Source organism: Rhopilema esculentum, chromosome 1 (assembly GCF_057945365.1).
Source record: "Rhopilema esculentum isolate cy_ngs chromosome 1, ASM5794536v1, whole genome shotgun sequence".
In the NCBI taxonomy this organism is placed as follows: domain Eukaryota; kingdom Metazoa; phylum Cnidaria; class Scyphozoa; order Rhizostomeae; family Rhizostomatidae; genus Rhopilema; species Rhopilema esculentum.
In genome coordinates this window covers 354229-378998 of record NC_142815.1, presented here as the reverse complement: position 1 = coordinate 378998, position 24770 = coordinate 354229, and the positions used below count along the sequence as shown (strand labels likewise).

The window sequence follows — 24770 nt, the reverse complement described above, 5'->3', positions numbered from 1 at the left end:
CTTTTTTTATGTTCTTTGCGTATCTATTATTCTCCTTAGACAGGTGCTTTTTTCTGCTACACATATCATTTGAAGCCTCTGTGAGTCTTGCATTACCGCCTGCTTTAGCAGCACCTTCTCCTGGGCTTTCTTTTAACCCTCCAATTGAGTTACACTTTTAACAATAACTACTGTTACAGGAAATTTTCCTTTAACCTCCTCACTGCATACACTTTATTGTACCAACACTATTGTATTTGAACAATATTTGGCTCTTGAAAGAATCTGTTTGATGTTGGCAGGCTCTCGTTTCGGTTAATAAGGTTGAATTTGGACATCGCTTGCTTCATTTTGGAGCTTGCGTCAAGCATTGAAATTGTTTCCTTTATAACTTTGAAAATGTTGAAGTTGCGGGGATTGAAAGTAGCAACAAAGGATAATGGCTTGATGTTCTTCTAAAGGGATTTTATTTGCTTGCTGAATACTTTGCTCGATGAGATTTCTGGGATAGTCTGGCTTTTACAGTGTTGATTTTAAATTAAGTAGGTGTGTTCTTTTTAAGTTTCTTTCTCGATGATTGTGCAATATTGTCGTGCAAGGTTGAATGGAATATTTCTTTTGGTGTGTGGTGTGTGGTGTGTGGTAGGTGGCAAGATTTAAATTACCATACTGTTGGCTATCCGTGAGTTTCTGGTAAAGATCTGTTATGAGTTGGTTGTTTTTAACTATCTTTACATCCAGGAAGTTGATATTGTTCAAAGACTCATTATCGTTCTGAGTGGCACCTCTCTTTTGCCATTCCAACAAACCATTGTCTGTTAGGCGCTGGAAGACAGTACAAGCTTCTTGCTAACATAAATAGGGGTTGTCCTGTTCCTTCTGTGATCCTGGAATGTCTTCTTTGGCCTCTGCCTTTTTCAAAAGCATCACAATTATTCTCCAGAGAGGCAATGGTGATGCTTTTTGATTAATGTCAGTTGATGTCAGGCGGAAAAGGATTGCAAAAATTCTCTTCTTCATAAGTATAAGGCCACGAGTATTGTCCTTTATTGCCCTTCCATAATAATATTTTAATTTCAATATCTTTTCCGTTATTGCCCTTGCCAGTTATTGATTGCTTTAGTGCTTTGCATTCTTGAACCAGTTATGAAATGATGTTCCCATTCTCATGGACATATCGTTGCTACACTCTTCCTTACTCATTTAAATGTCTTTTTCATAGACATACATCCCCTTTAAGGTGGCAGTATACTGTAAATAATTTTCCATGCACATTTTATTTCATCTTGAAGAAAAAAAGGGTTCTATTTATCGAAACTTAATACAAATTTAAAGTTGAAACCATAAATCTTTTTCTATAATCTGAAAAAAAAAATTTGGCAAAAAAGGGTGCATTGTTGTAATGGAAACAGGGGGCAAATGACAAAAGGGGAAGTTTATAGCCCCCAAAACGCTTTTTTCATTGTAATGTAAGAACTACACAAAATTTGAAAATTCTGATAATTCGTTTTAATGAAGCAGCCTTTTAAAGTAATGTGACACATTTTCAGCTCAAAAGACAAAAAAAAATTCAAAATAGATGTTTCTAAAGATGAAAAGGTTGAGAAAACTGATTTTTGAGAAAAACACGGTTAAATATTTTTGTAAGCACAAGAATGGTTGGCTGTCAATGGTTTTACTTAGTAGTACACGTGCTGATAGTTAGAGGTACCTATAGGCAAAACATCAATTAAATCTGAATTTCTAAGACATTCTGAAGCATTTTAAACTGTTTTATTATTCAAATGTCATCATGATCGACATTTTCCTGCTCAACTTGAAAACAAGAAGTTTTCTTTTTCTACACTACTTCAACAAAACCTCTTTTCTTGCGTTTTAGTTTAGCTTTGGAGCTATGGCTGATTTATCTCCTTTTTTCACTCTTCCTCCATCTGGTCTGCTGGTTGATCCAAAGCTACCTGCTTTGTATGAAACTTTTTTTGCTTTACATTTCACTTTATTGAATTTTAGCTGCTTGGGTTGCTTTCTATATTTTAAAGATATTTTACATGCAGTAATTAATTCTCATTTTGTCCTCATACCTTTACCCTTTTAACATATTGCTTCCAATGTCAATACCAGCTTTTTTCATGATTACTGCCTTACTTGTAGCTTCAGTATTTTCCCCACAAACTCCTTTACCTTTCTCCTACCACAAAATGCTGCCCTCAAAAGACGAGCCCAGAGTAAGCCATTTAGGCTTTCATTTTGATTCTGAGTTAGGCCTAGCGAGTATCTATTGAGTAAGCCTTGAGTAAGCACTTTGACTAAGCCTTGAAAAAATGGGACCCAGCTCAGTTAAGAAGACTTTAGGCAGCCTTCCTGAGTCAGTGTACTCTTTGGTACCATGCTGCTGGTCTTTCCAATATTTACACCAAGAGCCTGTATCTTTTGGCAAAATCTATGTTGAAACCAAGTGAGGCATCATCTTCTCTTATAAGGTGGCGTTTTATTGCCAGAATTGCTGTATACATTTCTTCCAAATTGCCTTTATTTTGCCTAATAGCAAAACCGTGATAATGCTGCATTCTTTTCATCATTTCTTTCCTCAACCTGCTAACAACTTTACCCATTCAATATGATCTGTAGACTACCACAGAATCTATTTCAATGAATCTTTTCCAAATAAGACGGATTTTATTACTATGCTGCATTCAAATGATATCACTGCTCTCTCAAAAATTCTAAACAGAAGCACTAATATTGCAAAACATCTAGATCTCAAATATGTGCGTCTGGTATTTGATGAAGCAATTTATTGCAAGATACAGATAGTTCCATGGAAGGATAATGCTTTCTGAATAGATTTGTTATCAAGCTTGGTGAATTTCACATGGCCATGTGTTTCCTTGGAGCTATTTGAAAGATTTTTAAAGATTTAGGACTGAAGGTAAAACTTTTTGTTCTAATTAAATCTAGTTTTACTCGCAAACTATCTCCAAAAAAGTGTTACACATTTTAGGAGGGTGTGTTTTAGGAAATTATGTAAGGGCTCCACAGTTCTCATCTGATGTAAGCTACTTTAGACAGATGGAAAAGGCCACTTTTAGAATAAATCAACTTGAGAGAAGAGTTTTTTTAAAGATAAATATATTATTACAGGCAATGTCATATGCAAAAGAATAATTCAGTTTCAAACAAGCTTATACCCATCCCCCTCCACAAAATGACTGCTATGCTCTTATATCATCAATTCATGCTTTTTGTATGTTTACTTTGAAAGAAAATCAAAATTTTTAAATTTTCACTTCTGTTTTAGGATATTTTTATTGAATCGGAGGTGGTTTCCATTGGCTCATTCAATGGTGAACTGAAAGGCAATCATTACAACAGAATTGTTCGCTCTCATATAGTTGTCTTGGAAGCTTTGCACAGGAAGCAGTTTGAGTCATATTTGGAATCACTAACCCCTGAATCGCATCAACAGATTCTTTTCTTTTTGGTAAATGCGGCAATAACATTTAAAGTTTTGAAAATTTATGTATTTCTCAAATTGTGGTATCCGGTGACGGATCAATAATTTGACACACTGGTTCTATGTGATAGCTTATCTGGCCTTCCATATCTACTACCGCAGTCGAAGAGGATGCTACATCCGATAATTCTGTCGCCTCTGTAGTCAATGGTCTATCAGAAATGTTTGCTCCTTTTATGGGTTGTGGAGGTAATTTTGTATTGGTCTTTGAAAAATACTTTTGAATCTAAGGAATCATGTTCAACTAACAATAAACTTTCAAATGGGAAAACTATGAAATGAAAAGAACAAAGTGAGAGAATCAAATATGTACATAGCTTTGTGCATTGCTTAAAGACATTCTCACTTTTATTTTGTATTTGTACCCCATAGAGTTTCATTTTGGCACCTCATGTTTGTTGCCCACCCCGGTTTTCCATTTCCTCCGTCTATTAGGCACCTAAGAGTAAAGGAATGGGTCTGGGTCCATGTCAATATTTGGCTTCCACGACTTTACAGAAAATCAATGTCTGGGGTTCACAAATAAGAAAATTATTTAAAAAAATCAAACATGGCGGGAGATATTGAAGTAGTTTAATTGTGTATAACATTTGTTTTCAAAGGTTTATCAAATGAACTGAAAAATCAGCATTTTGGTTGTTTTTTATGTTTGAAAATGCTGACAGAGAGGAAAGAGAGAAAAAGGAGTACCCGAAGAGCTACCTAATGATCATGTAGTAGTTTCTCCAGCAACAAGGTTTAAGACTTGTAGTATCTCCCCTACATGGCAAGGCCGTAGAAAGAAGAGTTGGAGTCCCCCATAATTGTCAACCTGTACTATATTTCCTTTATGGTAGTTTACTAAAGGGGAAGCAATACAATAGGCGACCCTCTGAAATTAAATTCGTTTTGACGACACTGCCTGTGCTCATTGTGAAGTCTCTTGTTGCCTTGTTGTGACAGTTCAATTTTTATTTTCTAAATATCGCACCAGAGTTTTCCTTTGATAAGCATAGAAAGTTTTGATAAAAACCACTCTCTGAAGGGTGTTGATAACAAAACTGGTACAGGAATTTGGCACTGCAAATCCACATTTAAAGTATTATGTGGGTGTGCCCCCAGGTATTTTGAGGCATTATCAATAACATATATATTCTGAGGCATTATCAATAACATAATATGACGTTTTTGCAAACAAGACTGGAATTGTTAAGTGCAAAACTATGACTATGGCGCGCAATATATATGTCATGTCATTTTTATATATATATGTATTATATTGTGTCATTTGTTTTTTAGTTAACTTTTTAATTACCAAAAGATTGACCTAGATTATTTTCTGATTTTTTTTTGGCATCGCTTGAGTAATAATCATGCAAAAACGATTTATTAGAAGGACAACAGTAGTGCTAACACATAGTGAATCCATACAAAAGCTCAGCTCTTTTCGAAGAATACACAACAACTTTAGTGGGTGTCAGAAAACCCCAATTTTTGAAGAAAGTAAGTCGCAAATGAAAAACCTAAGTTCACCATCGTTCCCAGTGATGTTTCTTTGATGGTTGAAGCGAATAAAAATTTATGTGTCATTTGCACTTCAACATACATTTAACATCTAACAAATCGAGGCCCTTTTTTGCTATTTTCTTGCCCGATTTTCGAGGCCAATTCTCCAGGTCATATGTGTTTTCTCCTGCATAATGTATTTCGCATATAAATTTAACTGACATGATAAAATATCAAGCATATCTTAAGCTGTGTTTACACGACCCCGGATAAATTTTGAACTGGATAAGAAATTATATGGATAGGCTTTCCTTTTACATGGGTACTGGGCTATCCATATGAAAATGAATATCTCTCTAGCTAGACGATCTCAAAGTTATACAGCATGGGCATCGTGCCTTTAACACAACTACAACTACTTAGATATAAAATATGAAAATTTTTGACACTGAAAAAAATTGTAACACAGCCAACATTTCTAGAACCTTATTTTTCTCTTTCTGCGGGTCATTGAAAGATATGGTGTGATAAAGCTGGTGCAAGGCTGCAATTTCAGTAAAGAAATGACATCGACAGGGAAGCAACAGGTGCATAAAATTTCAAATGTTGTCTGAAAAGTACCTTTTTTCATTTTTCAATATTTTTAATGCAAATATAAAAAATGTTGACCATCATCATCAGTCATATTTTTAAAAGTATTGGCCAGCCAACAAGTATTTAGTGTAGCTTTTCAAGGGTGTTTTATCAAACTGGTAGGGTAAAATTTTTTTCTGCACATTCATTACTTCTAGGACGAGTAACCTTGTTAGATTCTTGTTGCTGTTTTGCTTTGTTCCTGAACTTTATCTTTGTATTTAAACTCATCACAAGATATATATATATATATATATATACATATGGATGACACAAAACCCAAAAAATATCCCAACATACATAGTATTTAGTATTTGCCTTGCTAAATATTGCCAGGCTTTGAACTGCTTTAAACTGTTCTGTTTGTATTTTACATTTATACTGTTATTTTTGACAACCGATAATTTTTGTTAATTATTTGACTATTAAAAGAAGAAGAGAATAAAAGAAGAATAGGAAAAAATAGATGAAGTTTTGCCATCATTGTCCCTTTTCTTTGGAGAAGCTACCTTTCTTAATTTCAGCAAAGAGAAATATTTTCTTTGACCGTCGTTTGGCAACTTTATGTTTCTCCCTAACATCCTTGGCAAAAGAAAAAGTTCTGACTCAGTTTTGCCATCATTGTTTATTCTCTTTGGAGAAGCTACCTTTTTTAATTTCAGCACAGAGAAATCTTTTATTTGACTGTCGTTTGGCAACTGTATGTTTCTCCCTAACATCCTTGGCTAAAGAAAAAGTTCTGACTCAGTTTTGCCATCATTGTTTATTCTCTTTGGAGAAGCTACCTTTCTTAATTTCAGCACAGACAAATCTTTTCTTTGACCGTCGTTTGGCAACTTTATGTTTCTCCCTAACATCCTTGGCAAAAGAAAAAGTTCTGACTCAGTTTTGCCATCATTGTTTATTCTCTTTGGAGAAGCTACCTTTTTTAATTTCAGCACAGACAAATCTTTTATTTGACTGTCGTTTGGCAACTTTATGTTTCTCCCTAACATCCTTGGCTAAAGAAAAAGTTCTGACTCTTATATACAGTTTTAGCATGTGCTCAAGTAGATCCATGCAAACATCTTTATAAATTTGAAGGTTGGCATTCAAACAGGTTTCATTATAATAGGATAAGACAGAGGAATCTTGCAATAGTTCAGTAACTATGTCTTTGCAAATTATTCATGTTATAAAAGAAGACGTTTTTGACCGAAACAACAATTCAGCATCCAGGAAGACATTCTCAACCCTTTTGTTGACTCTCCATGATCCTCCTCGGTCCAGACATTGATAAGAGATTGGGTGTCATCACTCTGCACTTTGCATGATTGCAGAATGGTATTTTTATTGTTGGTATTTTTTTTGTTTAATAATTGTTGTTGAATAGAGGAATTTAGAATACAGTTTGTGCAAAATTAATCCAGCAAGGTATTGAAGGCTTTTCTTTTCTTTCTCTGACAAAGGCTTTGGTTTATGAAAAGTTTCCAAACAGGCAAGTTTATTACCAGACAAATGAATTAGTAAATGGGTTGCCATTTCAGCCATCAGTGCATTTGTATCTGGAGCTTCATCAAGCTTTGACGGAAGAACATTATGAAGTAGCAATGAATAAAAACCAGAATAAAACTTTTCAGCATTGCCTTTAAAACTATTGATGACATTTGTCAACTTAGACCATAACTCTATAGCATCATCATGTGTAAAAATTAATGCTTCTTTGGGAAATTTCTGTCGGAAAAATGGAGGATAACATTAATCTAAAAATACCTTTTCAGGACACCTCAAAACTATGGCTTTTAATTGAAGAGGATGCAACTTCCGGCGTCTAATTTCTTCAGATGAAGAAGAGAGAGACAAGGGTAAAGATAGTGGCATATTTCCTGCAGAGCCTGACACTGTACCAGTGTCACAATCATATACTTTTCCGTGCTTTGAATTGAAATGCCTGGTTAGTCCATGGTGAGATCTAGAGGCCTTTTCGCAGACATTACATTTTAAACCCAAAGCAATTTTCTCCATCTCCAGGTACCTCAGCAGCTATCTCCTTTATGAAATCATCATCATTATCCAGGAAAACAACCTTCAACTAAATATAATATATCTTCAAGATCATCGGAAGCTAGAGCGGCCTGTGATTTCTCCGCCATGATTCTGAAATGTGCACCTTCATGTGGTTGTTGCGCTTTTTTCAGCATAAACTCATGAACAACGGAAAAAAAACAATAGGGTATTGTTTGCTTCCAGACTTTTCGTTTCAATGACTATGGTTCAAACATAAAATATTTCTGTCAAATTTCTTAAGCCTATATAAATATCAATATTATATGAAGCTTGCTATATGAAATACTTTCTTCTTAATTACTTTGCCTTTGTTGCTCTATGAAATTCAATCACGTAAGATAATACTTGCTGAAGAAAATTCAATGAGGTTTCCATTACCAACTACTCGAAAAAAGATGCATACAGATGCAAAATATCTGGTTCGTGAATACCAACACAGTATGATATGCAAATTACCAATCACTGTCCACCAGCAGCTTACCATCCCGTGATGCAAGACTTCATCCCTCCAGAGGATCTGCTATGGCACTGGTTGGATATGATAGGATCAAGACAACAAGTGGTGGCCGGTAACATTTTCATAGAATCTTCATTAGCTGTTTACGACGAAAGAGCCATTCAAATGGCTTTGCGTTTTCATACAGCCAGAGCAATGAAAAGGCAGGTAGAGAGAGAGGTGGACTGGTTCGCGTGGCCTTGTTTTTGGCACCTTACTCAGTTCGTAAACATTCCAAGAAACATCCATTGCACAGATTCAAAACGCATTTGTGGTCACATCGTGGATATGGCACCAATATTCTAAGCATGGGGATATCGCCAGCTGTTTATCTTGGATTGGTGGCAATCAGGAGCTTTGTTGTGACCATATGCTATGGTTCCAGGAAAGACTGAATGTCATTCAAGAAGAAACCCTTCTGCTGTACATAAACTAGCACAGCAGGAACATTCAAAGAAATGTAAAAAAAATTATTCCCCGGCGTAAAGCACAATCAACTGGTTTAATGCTCATGATGAATGTAGGCAGGGACAGCAGTGGCAAAGTATTTTTGGTATCGAATGAAAGACAAGGGAACTACTTTAGCTTTGGTTTATTCGACATGAAAGAAAATACCCCTTACTATTGTGACTATCTGGTTGGGAAAGTGCTGACTGGGCTGCTCAATGAAGTAAAGAGGGTTTATTTTGCTGTTTTCAACGAGGATGAGTAACACAACAGTTGTCAACTGCCCTGACTCCACCAAGTAAAATAATGGTGCTCACTTTTGCAGTAACTCGTGTGCAACATATTATACCAAATGCAGACTGGTAGCTATATTTGTGGAGTGGTTGCAATAGTAGTAGAGGCAATATGCTGCCTTGCAAAGTCATTCTTTTTCTTGACAAAAAACAACTTCCATACCTGTACTTGCAAATGCTGACACAGTATGCAAGATACCTGCGACAAGTGCTTATAGCATGGATGGTAGAAGACAACATAAACAAAGGCTAATTTGCGCCAAGCAGATTTATTGCCAGTAACAAAGAGAGCAGCAAAGAAAACCCGCCATCAGATTCCGACTCCAATGGAGAGGTAGGCAACTTTAACTTCCTTTTATCACATGACTAATGAATGACAAGGTCAGGGTATAAATGTGAACAGATTGAATATTATAATATAAAGAGGATCCTCTTTAAGCATTTACACGGTAGTATGATTTGTTGGTCACGTTGCATGTTCGATTTAGATAAAGAAGTGCACCTCAAAGCTAAGAATCAACCAAAACAATATTTCAAAAAAGATCAGGAAAATAATTGTTTAGGAAACTTTACTTCCAAACATCACTTCATAAAAATTGGGTTTGGCAATTTTCAGTTAATTAAACCTGTTGGAAAATCTCATATTTTGAGCGTGACAAAAACATGCTATGGTATGGTAAAAATGTGATTAGAAGGCAATGCAGGAAAACAAGCGGTGAGTAGAGAAAGTAATGGAAAACGACCAGAAGTTCAAGTGCGATTACTGCAATTTTGCAACGTCAGAGAAATTCCACCTGGGCTGCCAATATCTTGAAAGCATGATTTGACAAAAGAAAATGACAAGCCAGATTGGCAGGGACAAACAAGAGAAAAGCCATGTGCTTGCAATGTAGTTCAAAGTTTCACAAAATATCACAACTGCTACAGCAACTTTCTGATGAGATTCAGGTTACATTCAGAACTGAAGAGCTACCTTTTAAAAATATGGAAGGTAAACAAAACAACAGCGATCAACACATTTTCACGATCAATATGAACCAGACATCGACCTCTTGGTAGATTTTAAAATGGTTTCCATGCTAGCAATATATACAAAACACAGTATGTAGAATTCGATTTATTATTTGCGAAAACAGGCTCAAGGTAGAAAATGTGTAAAAAACGTAAGGAGTCTAGCATTCAAGCTTTTTCTATAAAAATTTTTTCTTTCTGTTTTGTATCATTTCGTAAACACAGCTTGAAGAGAAAAGAGTTACCATCGACTTTCAAAAACCTTTATTGCCTACAAAAAAAAGACATAATTTATCACTGCTTGTTGCATTATAATTTCTTAAAGTGATAAAATTTATCTTTCTAAAGTTTCTAAACTGGAAGTCCAACGTTGAGGCCTCAGAATGCTCCCCATTGGTAAAATATTGTGGAACATCTGAAAAGAAAGGCATAAAAAAACAATATTACCAATGCAACAGAGCAGGACAACCTATGAAAACAGACCAAGAAAAAGGCAAATGAAATCGCCTGCCATGCTCAAGCGTCATGTCTACCACGGCTCCTTGATGACATTGCCATACTCAAGCGTCATGTCTACCACGGCTCCCTGCAGATCACTTTTCTTAAAAAGTTAACCAGATTTTATAAAGCAATAAGAAAGGCAGGCGGCGAACATGATCTGACTGTGATTCTTGATGCAGTGACATGCTCAAGCGTCAAGTCTACCACGGCTACGTGGAGTCTAAGCGCACTTTTTCCTAGAAAAAAATCAAAATGTTGAGTTTATGTCTAAATTTCTGCTGCTTTCTATAAGAGACAGATCACTTTTCTTAAAAAGTTTACGAGATTTTATAAAGCAAATAAGAGAAGCGGGCAGCAAACATGACCTGAATGTCATTCTTGATGACAGTGACAGTGCCATGTGCAAGCGTCATGTCTACTACGGCTTCCTGAAGTCTAAGCGCACTTTTTCCTAGATGAAAATAAAAATGTTGAGTTTATGTCTAAATTTCTGCTGCTTAACATGGAGACATATCATTTTTCTTAAAAAGTTTACGAGATTTTATAAAGCAATAACAGAGGCGGACGGCAAACATTACCTGACTGTCATTCTTGATGACAGTGCCATGCTCAAGCGTCATGTCTACCATGGCTCCCTGAAGTCTAAGCGCACTTTTTCCTAGATAAAATAAAAATGTTGAGTTTATGTCTAAATTTCTGCTGCTTAACATGGAGGCATATCATTTTTCCTAAAAAGTTTACGAGATTTTATAAAGCAATAGGATTATTGGGGATTATTCATGCGTTTTTCTTGATAACAAAAGGATTTTTCCAAAAGGTTTACAATATTCCTACAAAGTGATCTGCTCCTTGGCTTATCATTCATTTTGCAAAAAGGGCCTGTAACCTATTCCAACAAAGTATAATACAAACTGAATAAACTAAAATTGGCACTGAAACGCATATGTCAAACATTTGGATGGATTTTCTATCTTATTGACTGACAGTGAAAAAACATAGGTAAAATGGAAAAAATGCTTTGTTAACTGCCAACTGCAGCCAAGGCCCTGAGGTTATTATTTTTCCTTGCTTAATCCTTTTGAATAAATTCTAGTCAGATGGGGATGAGTGACAATACACTCATTTTTTATAAGAAACGGTAGGCTCAATTTTGTTAAAATTAGGAAACAACCCTACCTAAATTGAATAAAGCTAAGAAACTTTATGATTAGCTTTATTCCAAGTTGACACTCGAAACACTCTTGAAATTGAACATCGCTGTATATTGCAACTTTACACTAGACATGTGGTTTCCATTCATTCTCAGCAAATTGAAAACTCGAGAAGTTTCCATGAGAAAATTTGTTTTGACTTCAAGTTGACATTGTTGAAATTAAATGCACTTAACTGTTTACAGATCTCAACAGCCATGCTAGGAAAACAAAATTCCTTGATCACTTTGTTAGTTTATCTTTGAATGTGAGTGAACTATTTGATTTACCTCTGAAACATGTTTAAAAAAGCCTTTACCCATGAAATATTTAAGAATCATATAAGCAACTTTTAACATCAAAATGGCCAGAAAATTTAAGAAATTGCCTAAGAGCACAGTACCTTTGTTTCTTATAAAAATTCCTGCACCTATGTAAGCTTTTCTAAAATTTTCCTGTTTTCAACTTGAATCATATTAATAAACATATTAAACGTCTTGTACCAGATCAAAATCAATAATCCAAGCTCATATAGAGGGTAGAAGAAAATTTAAGATTGAAGTTCAACAGCTCTCTGTTCAGTTGAAGTTCGACAGTGTCGAGGAGCTAAACTTTCTCCCTTAGCTCCTCGACACTGTCTGCCTCCACCAGGGCAGTGACCCTCCTAGTTCCTCGCTCGTTTGAAAAGCATACCCAAATCCAAGTCATCTGAGAAAAAAAGGCTTGTCATTCACAAGCAACGAAAATAGTAGTTAGAAGGTCTAGTGAACATGAAATCTACCCAGAATAATAATCTTTTACAATGAAGAGTGATTCAGCAGTTTTTTTTGTGGCAGTGAACCTCTTACCTTTATCACTAAAGCAAGTTTTGATTCGACCACCTCTACACTGTAAACAAATGAAGTGGCAATATACCTATTGCTTATTGAGCGCCGAAAGTTAAGACTCAACCAAGGAAACGTGGATGAGTCTCGCTGATAATAATCTCAAACATGACATAAAGAAAATTATTACATCCTGTCGACTTTGTCACACCACATCAGAATGCCCTGATGGGTGTCTCAATTCAATGTAAATTTGTAGAATTTGCACTGAAATTACGCCTCCACCTATAGTAAAGTCACAACTTTTCTATAAATCTTGGAGATGGTGTGTCAGGGTTGGCTACAGTGGATGTTACAGCAAGTTTGATGATTGGCGTCCTCTAGGAGAACTGAGGAACCCTAGAAACAGGGGCGTCACTTGAGGGGGTATGGGGGGTTGGCTCACCCCCTAAACACAAAAGTAGCACCTTTTCGCAGGGCAAAACTGATTTTTGCAGGGCGAATGTTTTCTACCAACGGCAAATGTTGACACAAAGAAGAAATAACCAGCGTGATCTTGGGCTGGGTTGATTAGATAAAATTGATTCTGATTTCTTTTCAAGTGTTAAACCCATTTCTATGGTACATCATTGGTTGATATTTGTGTCTTATTTAAAAACTATACACTAGAAACACAAAAACCACCTGCCAGAAAACGGTGCTTTTTGAGTCAAAATTTTATTGAATAGTTTTGCATTTTTGGATATAAACTTTCTTTATTGTAACCAGAAGCGTGATTTGAGAAGGAAGTCGACATAAACGGTTTTTATACTACTTCCTTTGGGGCAAAATTCAAATAGCTGCTCTGCAGAAAGTATTTGCTCAGTAGTTGGCCCTTCAAGACTGACCCTTGCTGCTAATCGTTTGAGTATCCCTCCAAGTCTATCACATGGAGATTTACTGTACCTGGTAGCAAAAAATAACCAGCTACAATCAATTTGGAAATCTTTTTTGTGTAAACACAAATTCATAAAGTTTTTCCTATTTTTATATCGCCCTTCAGAACCATCAATGAAGTACAGGCATCGTTTTACATTGTTTGAAATATTATACTTTGCAAACTTGGTTGTTTGGCAGGTGACTTTGTAAAGAAATGATGTATCATGGTTTAGATCATCCCAAATGAAACACAGTTCCACATGCTTCAACTTACTGTCCTTTTTGAAGTAGATGATGACTGGATTCAAAGTGCATCCTTGCTCTATATCTGAACAACTCTCCAATATATCTGATGTTTTGCAGAGAACGTCTCTTGATTTCATGCCTTCTGAAGACCAGATTCTGTTGCCAGGCCTTTTGTTCTTCGGCCTACAGAAGAAGAAAAGACCAAGTACTGCTCCACTTTCAAAGACAAGATTGTATTGTATTGTATTGTATTGTATTGTATTGTATGGTATCATATCGTATCGTATCGTATCGTATCGTATCGTATCGTATCGTATCGTATCGTATCGTATTGTATCGTATCGTATCGTATCGTATCGTAAGTGCATCCAGTGGTACCCTTGGACTTCATCAACTGCACTACGAATTTATAATTTTCAGCTAAGTCCCCTAAGACAAGAAGTTCGTTTTCCTTAAGGTTTCCTTCTCATTTTTTCAAATATTGCATTTGTGACTTTGCAATTTACGAATGTGATGACAAATTGTTAAGCATCTCGGCAAGGAAAATAACAAAGTCAGAAACAGGAAGTGAATGACTGACAAGTTCTGCACGATCAACAGTGGTCCATTGTTGAAACTGGATGATTTGCTCTTCAATAATAATATGATTTGCTCTTCATCTTCTTCCTCATTGTCATTTTGTGTTTCAAATTGCTGCAACAAATACTCTTCCAGATTTCGTATAGGTGGACAGCTTTTACAGCGATGTACCGTACACTGCTTTGAATCCCTGTTGCAAACTAGCATATCCATAAGCTGGTGATGATCTTTGCTTAACTTGACAGAAGCTAACATAAGTTCAACATTTTGATGAGTTGTACAAACACAAACAGAATGTGTGCCTGCTCGACCAACCAATACACACCACTTTGGCCGTAAACTACAAAACTTTGAGAAGCCAATCTTCACTTCAGGATTTTGGACCTTAAAGAGAGAATACAGCTCTTTAAGGTTACACAAAAGAAGCCTTTTTTGGACAGAGACATTTCTTCTGAAGTTGACTGTGTCTTTTTCTTGGCATTTGCAGACTGTACTTATCATCACAATAGAACACAACAACTCTTTCTTAAAATCTTCAGAAATGACTTTCCCTTTCTTTTCATTTGGGGTCCCCAGTATTCCTTTTTCAGCAGCTATCTTCTTTGCTTGTCTTACCATGTAAGCTGTCACTTCAAATTCTTCCATGGTTTTTGGAATAGACCGGGACTGAGGTGCAAGTGTCAGAATTTGCAGTTTTGAGCTCTGTTTGAGACTTAGTTTCTCTTTCATCAATGCCAAAAGGATATCCAGATCATCTGTTTTCTTCTTTACTTCATCAAAGTTGTCTGGTATTGATGGTTCTGAGATCTGGATTGACTCAGTTGTCATATCCATAGCTTCGGATATTTGTTTCTGGATAACTTTCTTCTGATCTTGCAGTCTGCTTTCAATTTGTGTAAGCTTGCGCAGGCCTAGAGTGAGATGCAATTCCATGAAGTTTTATGGGGCTAGCATCCATCTCTTCCAAGCCAGAATAGACCTTTCCCCTAATTACGTCATTACGCAATGAATTGTGGCACTTGTAGTTAAACCCGCGAATATTTGTTTATGTTTTGTACGGCGATCAGACGAAGTTTTGTTATCATCCAACGATCTTTGCTTGAGTAATCAAACAAATCATGGAAAATATGGCAGTATATACCGAGCAGCACATCCCAAGGTTTTCACAAAGTTCTTGCCTGGAAATCATCACTGCAGAAAGTCGTTCCGACCGCAATTTGACCCTGATAGACGATATGAGAAGGCCTAGGCCAAATGAACGGAAAATTGAAGAGTATGGGACCAAGGGGGTAATGCTTGTAGTACTATGTAGATTTGATTTCAGAAGAAGCAATGAGGTGCCAGTTACTTTAAAGCCATTTACAAAGGTTGGATATAACCCTTTCTCCTTTGGAAAGAGTGCAAGGATTATCTGTCAGGACAAGAAGAACTCAAGACAAATTTCTGCAGTATAAACAAAGAAATTCATCATTCTTAGCAGGGTGCTGCAGATTTTCCTATCAGATTGGAAACAGATCTTGCTAGATGATTTTGATTGGAGGACAAACCTTGGCCTTCACAAGAAATATAAGTTTCCTCCCGGTAATATTGGGCTTCACGAATACGGAACATAAATAACCTTCTTTTCATAATTTATTTCCATGTTTTTTACTTCTGTCACTGCCAGGCCTAAGGTGCACCTACGCTGTTTAGTTTTGTTAGTGGATTTTCAAAGTTTCTTCCATTGAGCTGTTTACTTCAGAAATTTGGTATAACCCTTAAAGACTTGGTCCAACCTGTCTATTGCATATGTTTCGAGGCCCATATCGTCTTCTTGACAATCGTGAGTGAACTGCTTATTTTTCTTATTTGGCCAAATACTTTTTTGACATCATTTCCAGGGCAAGAGCTGGGAGAAAAACTAGAGATGTGCTATTCGGTACATTCTGCTTTTTTTTACATTATTTGTTTGTTTTATTTGAGTAAAGAGCCTTGAAAAATGACAGAACTTTGTACGATCGCCACACAAAACGTAAACAATTGTTGGCGGGTTTAACTAAGAATGCATTGCTCGATGATGAAATTAGGGGAAAGGTCTATTGAGTTCTTCTTGCACCTGATCTCTGTGAAGCTCTTCTAGCAACTCAGTTTCTTTGGTTTCTTGGAACATCCCATTGTACAATTCAGGCTGCAGTGTCTCGCCGTCCTTAACATCGGCCATTTTTTTTAAACCTCTCTACAACATGATGGGCAAAGCATTCAACCTGGCACTACTTCAAAATTAACCTGTTGCAATTCATTAGCCAATGCTTCTGTTATTTCCCGTAAACATCCTTTAGCTGCCTTTTTATTTCTTATGAATGGATCACAACAACTCCTTTGCAATTAAGTGGACTGCTTTAAGAAAGTTTGCTGATGATGAAAAAATATTGTCATTCCTTTGCCTGGTTCAACTCCTGACCTCATTGGAACCAAATCCTTTTTTTCATCATTTAGAAGTTCAAGGGGTGTTAATCCAGCTACCTTTCTATAACTAAGTAGGTGGCACTTTTCTTCAAAATGTTTTCAAATAAAACATCATTCAAGGTTGTCATTTGAAGACATTATGTTAACCTTTTTCTTATCACTTGACAACTTTGAACTGGTTTCTTGTTCTCTGTCCTTATTGAGCAATTTTCTTCTATGAAGTTTTAAACAAAAGTTAATAACCTTTCAAAGTATTTTTCTTCTGAATCTAAGGAAATTGTGGTTATATTTAATTTCAAGGCAACCAACTCATTCAATTTATTCAATCCATTCTTCAAGAGAAAGCTTTATTGTCTAGGGATGACACATGGACAATAGTTTTTAATTGCTTTAAAAACACCTACCTTTAACATGCACTAAACATTCCACACATGTCTATTCATACACTGACTCTAATTTATTGATCAGAAAACTAACACCACAATAAACTCATTGTTCATATCAGAAACTGCACAGAAAGAAAAAAAATGGTTTGACACACTAGCATTGAAATGTGTTGCAACCTCTAGCTCATTGATTCGAAAATAGCTAGAGATAACATGCAGTTAAGGTCAGAATTTTCTTAACTATTCATGTTTTTGAAACCTAGTTTTAAAAAATTGTCCCCTCTTTTTCCAAGGTAGCTAGCTCAATACTGAGATGAGACACCAACATCACCCTTAAGTTTTAATACAGTTTAAAGCATGATATTTTACTCAGACTAATTTTGGTAACACTTATCAGAAATAGAGCAAAATTGTCAAATCTGTAGGTACAGAGAAACTTACGCTTTGGTGAAAATATTTCTAAGTTTTCCATGACCGCAACTTCAAAATGGCAGATTTAAGATATTTTTGGGGAAATTTTTACAAAATTGAAACAATTAAAACTCTAAAACCGTGTAAAATATAAGCATGAAATTTGGAGACTGGAATAACCTTGCCAGGAACAATGCTTTGATAGATTTTAGCCAAATCTAAGAGGTATGTTTTCATAGCCCATTTGAATTGAAATGGAATTACCCAATAATGATATTCACTGTTCCTTTGTCATTGGAAAATCCAGAGTTACACCCCTCAAGAAACTGACTATACCCGATTAGAGTTATCTGCTGCAACAATTGCTGTTTAAACTTGATAAAATGATCAGAAGGGAACTGGAGATGGTCTGAATGTGTTTTTTGGACCGACAATACATCTGTTCTTTGCTACATACGAAACGAAGGTAAGAGATTTTGCACTTTCGTAGCTAACAGGATTTCAGCAATCCCCAATGGATTCAAACCTGGTCAGTGGCGATATGTAGATACAGAGTTCCATTCCGCAGATGATGCACCTAGAGGAACTTCTATTGAAAATCTTTTCAACAACACTTGCTGGATAAAAGAACCTGACATTTTATGGGAAACTAAAACAGTGTGGCCAAGCTGCAGTATGTCGTTTATCAAGATACCAGGAGATGATGTTGAAGTAAAGAGAACAGTTTCCTCAAATTCAATGCATCAAGATAAAGAAGGTATGACCAAACTAGTTTTTTCAAAATTCTCTCAATGAAAGAAATTGCAAAGGCTGCAGCATGGCTCTTACAATATAAGAAATGGTTTGTCATGAAAGCTATAGACAAAGAGAAGTGTCTCAAAGAGCTAAAGAAGAATCGACAGATTAGAAGGAAGAAATGCAGAAAGCCAAGTTTTTTATTATCTCATGTATAGAAATAGAATGTTTTGAAGATGAGCTTAGCATGTTGAGGTCTGGCCAGTCCGTCAAGAGATCAAGTCCACTCTGCAAATTAGACCCTGTTATTCATGTTGGTTTATTTTGTGTCAGAGGACACCTTAGCAATTCCCTGATGGGTATGACATCGACAAGCATCCGCCAATTCTACCGAAACAACATCACATTAGTAACCTGATTATCAAATTCTGCCATGAAGTCTCCGGACATTCTGGTTAGGAACACGTCTTATCAGGATACGTTGTTAAGGGATGAATTCTGGATGATTCAAGCAACAGTGCCAATGCGAAGCATAGTAATAGAAGCTGCTTTGACTGCAAGCTAAGATATCAAGTAGCATATGGCTGATATTCCAGCAGACAGAGCAACATCTGACAATCCAGCATTCAGTCGTGTTGGAATTAACTGTTTTGGACTATTCATGGTAAAGCAAGGACAAAGCATTGTAAAGAGGTATGGGGTTATCTTTACCTGCCCAGTAATTCGTGCTGTACATATTGAAGTGATGCACAGCATGGACACGGATTCCTTTATCAATTCTTCAAAGCCTCTCCAGCCAAATTTTTCAATTGCATTTTATTGGCTAATCTAAAGGAGTTGAACCTGTTAATCACGAATTTGTTATTTGTTTTTCGATATTTTTTACAGTTTGTGAGATATAAGCTCTTGCATTTCGATAATTGAATTGAATGAACCGACAAAAATTTTACAGTTTGGTGAGACCATGACGCAATTTTGACGTCAGTGTGCATTTTGTTAGTCTCGCCTGAAACTGAATCGAATGACGCCATTCGCAAATTGAACACTGCAATTGATGGTACTCTCAGTTCTGTTTCACCGTCTTTTAGTTTGAGCATCTCAGTTACCAATTCTGAAGCCTTTAGTTGTTCATTGTTTCTGGAGAACAACTGAAGTGTCAATTTTGAGTAGTGATACGAGAGGGAAGAGCTGGAACTGAAAGCCATAGCTTTGTGGGCCTACACAGGTGATCAAAACAAAGTCGTGACATAGCATGGACACATTCCAATCCGCAGACTTAGAATGATTGTAAACATTTAATATTTTTCGATCCTTAAAAGCTCCTGCTGCAGATTTAGATGGAGTTATTTTCACGTGACCATGACTCCTTCACACTTCAGTGGAAGATATACTAAATTAATGGTGAATGAGGGCCGTACATTGTGATGTCAGAATGTCACCAAACTGATTCCGCTTCTACCTTTTTTTCTTGGAAAGGTCTAACTTTAAAGCCTGATAACTTCTAAATTTATTGGAATTTTGCAAAAACAACGACTTTGCCATAATACATGCACCAGATGCTAACTTTTTAGTTAATAGAAAAATTTTTTTTTAGGCTGGAGAGGCCCTTTAAGAAGATTTATTGAAAGAAGAGGATGATCAGATATAATAAGATCGGACAACAGCAGTATTTTTAGAAGTGGAGAAAAGGAGCTGACAGAACAATACTCAAATGGAATCAAAGTAGGATAAATGAATTTCTTCCACAGCAAAATATCCAGTTGATATTTAATTCACCCACAGCATCACACATGGGAGAAGTCTGGGGACGTCTGATAAGGTAAGTTATGAAAGTCTTAAATGCAAGATTAAGAACCAAGCATTGAAAGGTGCAGCCCTGTCTACATTGCTTCGTGAAGTTAAGACAATTTTGAATGGAAGACGGCTTACCAAGGTTTTAAATGGTCCTTGAGATTTCAATGCACTTATACCCAACCATCTGTTACTTTTGAAATCTAATGAAAGTTTTCCACGTGGAATATTAAGCAAGAATGATGAATGCTGTAGAAGGAGATGGTAACAGATGCAATACTTTTTGAGTTTATTCTGGAAAAGATGGATTAAGGAATATCTTCCAATTCTACATTACGGACAAAAATGGCAGAAAGTTAAACAAAGTACTTGTTGTAGAGCAGAAAGTTCCTTGAGGTTAATGGCCATTGGGTCGAGTCAGTAAAGTTAATGTTGGTAGGGATGGTCTTGTGTGATTGGCAGGAGCGATGACGGCAAGATCGAATTTAGCCAGACATTGCACAAATTGTGCTTTGTGGAAGCCTGCGAATGATAGTTGAATTTTTTGGAAAAACTGAAGATACTTACGAAATAAGCCTCTCAAAAAAATATTTCATCGCTACAGTTGGAAACAGTAAATTTTAGTCTGATAAACATTTGAATGATATTTTTTGAAGAAAAACATGATTTGATACTGAAACGAGATTGATGAAATGTGACATCCTTTTTTTCTATCAGAAAAATGCTGCCTTTGAAGTAATGGAAAGTAAATTTGATGTGACTGAAGTATCTGAAGGCGAAAATGGAGATGAAAATGTTGAGGAAATGTAAGATAAACAAACCTTGTCTACAGCTGAGGAGATGCTAAAGGTGACGTCTGCAGATTCATTTTATGGAAGTGCAACAGATAGTGGAAACTTCTTAATCCATGCTGATCATGGAAGTCTTTCATGGCTCATGCGTATCAAAGATCCCCCAGGCTACAAGCACAATGATCTTTGGAACTGGAACAATATGACTTTAAAACAATTCACACTACAGGATTGAAAGCAAGAGAAGAAAAGTTACAACTCATATGGTAAAGGGTAAAAAAATGGCTCATGAAATAAAGTCATCAAAATCAAAAGGACAGAAGAAACAATCAGTAATGGGTGTTGATCCAGGTTGGTGCAGTGTTGATTCAGATTTTTGGAACCCAAATTGATCCAAACCATTTCTGGAATATGTTGGCTTGAATAGATCAGCCATGAATGCAAAATCACCACTGGATTACTTTGTTTTGTTTGTTACAAGAGAGGTGTTTTCATCTTTGGCAGACCAAACCAATTTATACCAGCAACAGGAAAGTGCCAAGAAACCATCAAAAGTAAAACGAGTTCAAACAACTGTAGAGGAACTGATGGCTTTTTTGGCGTAAATTACTCCTAAAACAACACAGAATAGCAGAACGTTGGGTATTTTTCATTTACCAATTATCAACTACCATATTCTTATTGTTATCGTCTTTTGCTGGAATGGGCAATTCACAATTAGGCTGTTCATGACTTTAGTGTGGTTGGTTTTTAGACTATTTTCCAAAATGTGTCAATGAGTTATCTAACGTTAAGTGGGACATAAACTAGATTGCCCTGAATATGAATTGCATGTTTTGGGTCGTTGATCCTAACTGTAGCAACAAATAAAGTTTTTAAAATCAATTTTACCATTTTACAAAATACCACCTCGAAACTTGTATTTTGCGAAATTTCGCATTTTTAAATCGTGCAAACATTTTTGCAATACATCATAAATGCAACGTGCCTTTATTTAATTGCAAACCCAACCTTTGCTAAAAAGAGAGGATATCATAAAAAATTCAGAACCCTCTTGATTCATGAGCTGGCTCAAAAATATCTGGATCTCAGAGAGGAGTCTGAAAAGCCACACTCAAGAACATCAGAGAATTCAGAGGTAAAGAGCAATAAACACCATCATAGGGTTTCAAGAGGGACCAGACTTACCGGAAGACATTACCCAGTCAGCAAATATCCAAAAAAAGAAGTGCACATCCTGTGCATACAGGATTTGTGAGGATACAAAGAAGAGGTTGGGCACCTAGACATGCAATTTTGCCCGATATGTGATGCTATGTTTGCAAGAGATGTTTTAGAGACTTTCACAGTAAAAGTTTGCCATAAACTAAAGCTAAAATTGCGTAGTCACATTTATTATGGACTCATTTGGACGCTTGGCTACTTTGTTTGACTAAATTTTGATTCTTTTCTTTCTATAACCAGGATATTATAGTGTGCCTCACCTATTTTGAAGCTAGTCTTCTACAGTTGAAAAGGGGATGATGCAACAGACCAAATTTTGACAGAAATGTATTTCTATGTAATGTGCATTGACGCCAACCCCCCCCCCCCCTAAAAAAAGTATTGATAACTGTGAATATTCTCATTAGAGTTGCAAAGAAAAAACCCCAAAAAGATAGGGAACAGATCATATTCAGTTAATTTTTTTAGAAAACAAATGCACACAGCCATTACAGAGCATAAATATAGAGATCTACATTGTGACTGGGAAGGTATCTACAACATGTCCTTACCCCCCGTCTCGTTGAGAAACAATTTATGGTCAAGTGAAGGTAAAGTGTATTCAATAGGTATATTCAATAGGTAATACGGAAAGAACAAGCATGTTTTCCCCTTTTCTGCACTGCCTCGCCTACCAAATATTGCTGCTAGGTCTTCACCCTTCTTGCATCAAAGCTCATCTCATCTTGGGCAACTGTCCACTAATAAATTTAAAAAAATTTGAAAGCAGATGAATACACTTTCCATTCGAGCCCAAACACGAACACTCTTTCTCTCAACCTCAGTAGTTTAAAGTAGAAACACGCAGAAAATAACAACTTTGGTTGTTTGACACAAATTTCAAAGAATTTATTCAAAATTCAAGCAATAAAAGGTGTATATTCTCAACATTTGTTATTGAATTTGCAGATTTTTCTATTGAAACTTCATTGCTGCAGCTTATCAAGATAGGTAGGCCGAACTCCAAACATAAAAACAAAATTAAAAATCGTTTTAGACAAAAAAACACCATTTATCTACATGACTAATGCAGAGGTCGATTAAGTTGAAAATTCAATATTCACAAAAGTCAATAAAATCCGTCACTCAATCCTAGCGCTGTCAGAGAAGGTTACATTAAATTTCTGTTGAAGTAGAATCATGAGTGAGAATGATAACGAAAGGGGAATCTCCACTGATGCCTGCGCATTAAGCTGATAAAGCCTCCTATCCTTATCATTTTGGTTATTGTGGCCAATGCTTAAACTGCCTATTATACGATCAACTGGAAACAATTGAAGTAGGGCACAAATATTCTGACTGGTCAATCATAATATAGAACGACATAAACTCTTATACAAGAACTCTACAACCATTTCCAGTTTCTTCACTGACTGTTTTTTTGTTTTATAGCAAAATATGGGCTCACAACTGTTTTATGGAAATCTTCACTTTTATGTCCAAAAAGATAGGAAACATCGTTCCAGCTATTGCATCAGATAAAAACACTTTATTGCAAGTACAGAGAATGTCCTGATATGGGGAATTCTTTTTAAGCAGCCATTTAAATTGCTAGAGGACAAGGGTGCTGTTGTTACAGACATCAGTGAAGATTTTTATGAAAGCATGAACCATGAATGCCTACTATGTTGATAGGCATGGCTTATCATAACTTATTATTGAAAACGCTAGCGGACAGTCGTATCTTGAAACTCTTTTTCAAATCATTCTTTAATAGACGATTCTTTGACGATGTTATGGTATTTCTAAAGACAACTGGGTGATTTCTTTGCATACTTTTCTCGTTTGTCAAACTATTAACTTATTTATCTTACATTTATGTTGAGTATTTACATTTATGTTGAATATTTACAGTCCTCTAGAACTTAACTCTTGTCGAACAACTCTGTGGTACTTTTTACCCTACAGCGCCTATTCTCTTTATGTTTACCCTTGCATCTGATTCGAAAAGGGTTTCTGAAAGGCAGCATCTGTGTCCACCAGGAATTTGTTTAGCCTGCATTGGACCTTTTTTCTGGGTGGCAACAGAGACCAAAAGATTTACGTTGTTTTCAAACTTTTTTAGCCTTCGTTCCTGCAGAACTGATTGTTTTCCTAAAAATGAGGTACTTGGCATTTTAGAAACTGTTTCTTTCAATTTGGCAAGGTTTTTCACCTCATGTAATGATAATAGCTGGCTCCAAATTACATGATTTTTAATGTCTTTACACAGACACTTCATAAAGGCACTCATCGAATCTTTCTCTGACAGAACAAGCTGTTGACATATCCTGATAACGTCTTCTGCTTATAAAAACAATGATTCGCTAGAGCCTTGTTTTCTTGTAAACAGTTTTTGAAGAAAAAAATTATAGATACAGAAATTGTGAAACTCTTTTGAAATTGCCAACAATTTGAGGGGCATAGCATCGTACCAATTTTTTGCAGGCCCCCCTGAAGGGAGTTGCAAGGCATTTTATCGTTTAGCTTGTGACCAATTATGAAACTTTGTGAGTGACTCAAAATAAGAGCCATTTGTTAATTTGTTGTTTGGGAAGCCATTAAATGAACGAAGCTGAAAAGATCTGAATGAGTATTTTTTGCCCTCTACAGCAGCCTGAACTACAGCTAACTGTGTCTGTATCTCACTAACAACATTTTTCATTTTTCCTTTTTTACATATAAGTTCGTTTACACAACAACAAAGTTAATATAATTAATAGAGAGTGTGGGGAAATAACCGACCCAAGGGAGGCTCGACCTCACGATCCCTGACTTTGTACGTCAAGTGCTCTACTGCTATCGGG

The 24770-nt window shown here is 36.1% G+C and overlaps 1 pseudogene; it reads left to right on the top strand.

Moving 5' to 3' along the window:
- Positions 1–2663: 2663 nt before the first annotated feature.
- On the top strand, positions 2664–6076 carry LOC148960592 (uncharacterized; annotated as a pseudogene).
- Positions 6077–24770: the final 18694 nt, after the last annotated feature.